Source organism: Diachasma alloeum, unplaced genomic scaffold (genome assembly GCF_001412515.2).
Source record: "Diachasma alloeum isolate Michigan unplaced genomic scaffold, Dall2.0 Dall_scaffold_00552, whole genome shotgun sequence".
Classification (NCBI taxonomy): Eukaryota; Metazoa; Arthropoda; class Insecta; order Hymenoptera; family Braconidae; genus Diachasma; species Diachasma alloeum.
Genome location: NW_021680684.1, coordinates 209,461 through 212,946, shown reverse-complemented (window position 1 = coordinate 212,946; position 3,486 = coordinate 209,461). Strand labels below are relative to the sequence as shown.

Sequence of the window (3,486 nt, the reverse complement as noted above, 5' to 3'; positions counted from 1 at the left end):
CTGGCAAGTTGGCACTCCAATGTTGCTAATAATAGGACGGAGAGGAACAGACTCTATGTGGATTTTGGGGAGTCCATAGAGTCTGGGAGGATAAGATTCTTTAGAAGTAAGGAATTTTGTCAGGTCCGCGGAGAGATTAGCTTTCTTCAGGAGATCAGTAGTTTTACGCTCAATTGTACGAGTAGGATCCTTCCTAAGTTTTGTTATGTAAACTTTCCGGAGTAGTCGTCCTTATCCATAACCACCGTGGCATTGCCTTTGTCAGCCGGAAGAATAATGAGATCATTATTCTCCTTTAGACTACGCAGTGCAGGAAGTTCCTCCCTGGTGATATTGTCACTAGGTGGAGTAGCCTTGTGGAGAATGTTGGACAACTGCCTCCGGATCTCATCACAGGTCTCCGAAGGAAGATGGTAGATCGCTGTCTCGGTCCGACTGATAATTTCCTCGGTAGGGATCTTCTTGGTGGCAACAGCGAAGTTGTGTCCTTTCGCCAACACCGACACTTGTGCTTCACTGAGCTCGTATTTGCTCAGATTCTTCACAGTGTGAGTAAGGGTTGGGACTTTCTCCTGGGGGATCAGCTTCTTGAACTTACCCTTCTTACCCTCAATTCTCATCTCAGCTCTTCGGACTGCTTGTTCATCAGTAACACGATCGAGAGTCTCCCACAGCTGAGACTCGAACGTCTGAGCCAGGAGAAGGTGAAGATCGAGAAGCTGTCTGGAAAGATGGGCCAAGTTCTTCTTAGCCATTGTTATTCTTTTCTTGACCAGTCTCAGCGAAGCTTGGGGGAGGATGGCATTTGCCTGCTTCGAGGGAACAGGGTGCCTCAGACGGAGGAATTTTGGCCCTGTGCCCCCTAAACTTTTCGAAAAGGTTAGGGGGCACAGTTGGACGTTCAAGGACTTCGTAAGTTTGGTGAATAAATTCACCGACCCAAGAATAGCCTCTCCGTGGAGGCGTTTAATCTTAGTTTTGAGGCTTTCGCAGCCATTATTAATGATATTATTGGCTTCCGGATGGATGCAGCGTTTGATTTCAGCATTGCGCCGACGTTTCGCAAACATTGCAGTTTGCATCTTCAGGGCTCTGAACTCCGATTCTGAGCTCCGATGTTTGGGGGTTGTCCTTATACCCTAGTGAAAAAACATAAGGTGGAGGCGTAACATGCCGGATCAGAATTTTGCATCGGACTTGATCAGTTTCTGATCGAGACCTGAACATAATTTCCGCTCGGGTATGAGTCAATTTGAGAGTGAAATTCGTAAGTGTCCTGGTAGCTCAGATGGTAAGAGCACCCGACGTGACATTGGGAGGTCCCGGGTTCGATTCCCGGCTAGGAAGTTACTAATTTTTCTCTCAAAAAAAAATTTAATTTAATGAATGCCTAATGATGATAGGTGGAGAAACCCTAGTGGAAAAACATGAGGTGGAGGTATAACATGCCTGATCAGAATTTTGGATCGGACTTGATCAGTTTCTGATCGACACCTGAACAGAATTTCCACTTGGGTATGTCTTCCCCTGCGATGGTAGGGGAAGGGGAAGGAGGGGGGGGGGTCAGCCAATCGTATGGTTTTAATTGATCAGCTGGTCAATGAAAACTATACCATACCCCCCTTCCCCTTCCCCCGCCATCACAGGGGAAGACATATAAGGACAACACCCAAAAATCGGAGCTCATAGCCCTGAAGATGCAGACTGCAATGTTTGCGAAACGTCGGCGCAATGCTGAAACCAAACGCGGCATCCATCCGGAAGCCAATAATATTATTAATAATGGCCGCGAAAGCCTCAAAGCTAAGATTAAACGCCTCCACGGAGAGGATATTCTTGGGTCGATGAATTTATTCACCAAAATTACGAAGTCCTTGCACGTCCAACTGTGCTCCTTAACCTTTTTGAAAAGGTGCCGTGACCATCAAGTGGTACCAAAATTCCTCCGTCTGAGGAACCCTGTTCCCTCGAAGCAGGCAAATGCCATCCTCCGCCGAGCTTCGCTGAGACTGGTCAAGGAAAGAAGAACAGCGGCTAAGAAGAACTTGGCCCATCTTTCCAGACAGCTTCTCGATCTTCACCTTCTCCTGGTTCAGACATTAGAGTCTCAGATGTAGGAGACTCTTGATCGTGTTACTTATGAACAAGCAGTCCGAAGAGCTGAGATGAGAACTGAGAGTCAGAAGGGTAAGTTCAAGAAGCTGATCCCCCAGGAGAAAGTCCCAAACCTCACTCACACTGTGAAGAATCTGAGCATGTACGAGCTCAGTGAAGCACCAGTGTCTGTGTTGGCGAAAGGATACAACTTCGCTGTTGCCCCCAAGAAGATCCCTACTGAGGAAATTATCAGTTGGACTGAGACAGCGATCTACCATCTTCCTTCGGAGACCAGTGATGAGATCAGGAGGCAGTTGTCCAACATCCTCCATAAGGCTACTCCACATAGTGACAACATCACCAGGGAGGATCTTCTTGCACTGCGTGGTCTAAAGGAGAATAATGATTATTCTCCTTTATGATCATTATTCTCCTGGCTGACAAAGGCAATGCCACGGTGGTTATGGATAAGGACGACTACTCCGGAAAGCTGAGTGCGATGTTGAGTGATTCCAGAGTTTACACAAAACTCAGGAAAGATCCTACTCGTACAATTGAGCATAAAACTACTGATCTCCTGCAGAAAGCTGATCTCTCGGCGGAGGTGACAAAATTCCCTACTCCTAAAGAATCTTTTCCTCCCAGACTCTATGGACTCCCCAAAATCCACAAAGAGTCTGTTCCTCTCCGTCCTATTGTTAGCAACATTGGAGTGCCAACTTACCAGCTGGCTAAGTTTCTCACGAAACCACTCCAAAAGTTGACTGGTCTGAGTGATTGGTACATTCAGAAATCACTGGATTTCGTCAACAAACTGAAAAATTTCAGGACTTCGCCAGATGATATTCTAGTGAGTTTTGATGTAGAATCACTCTTCACTAACGTTCCAATCCCAGAAACCTTGGAAATCATCAAAAAATCCAAAGACATTTCCCCCCGATTCCTTCCCTTAATTGAGCACTGCTTGACTTCTACATACTTTCAGTTCAAAGGAGAGTACTATGAGCAAAGATCGGGAGCAGCAATGGGTTCTCCCATCTTCCCGATTATTGCAAATATATTCATGGAACATTTTGAGAACGAAGTATTAAAGTCAGCGTCTCAGAAACCAACTGTGTGGTTCAGGTATGTGGATGACACCTTTGTCATCTGGTCACATGGAAAGACTGCTCTAACTCAGTTCCTGGAGTTCTTGAATACTCAGCACGCAAGCATCAAGTTCACCATGGAAACTGAGCAGGACAGATGTCTTCCATTTCTAGATGTGCTGGTTCGACTCAACGAGGATGGCACTCTAGGCCACAAACCAACTCACACAGATAGGTATCTGCATGCCAGTTCCCATCACCACCCCTCCCAAAAGAACTCTGTCATTAGCTCCCTAATGTA

General features: G+C 46.3%; 1 non-coding gene across 1 annotated transcript; it reads left to right on the top strand.

Moving 5' to 3' along the window:
* Positions 1-1,273: 1,273 nt before the first annotated feature.
* Trnas-uga lies at positions 1,274-1,347 on the top strand. Its single transcript has one exon. It is a non-coding gene; the product is annotated as a tRNA-Ser (tRNA).
* The last annotated feature ends 2,139 nt before the right edge of the window (positions 1,348-3,486 follow it).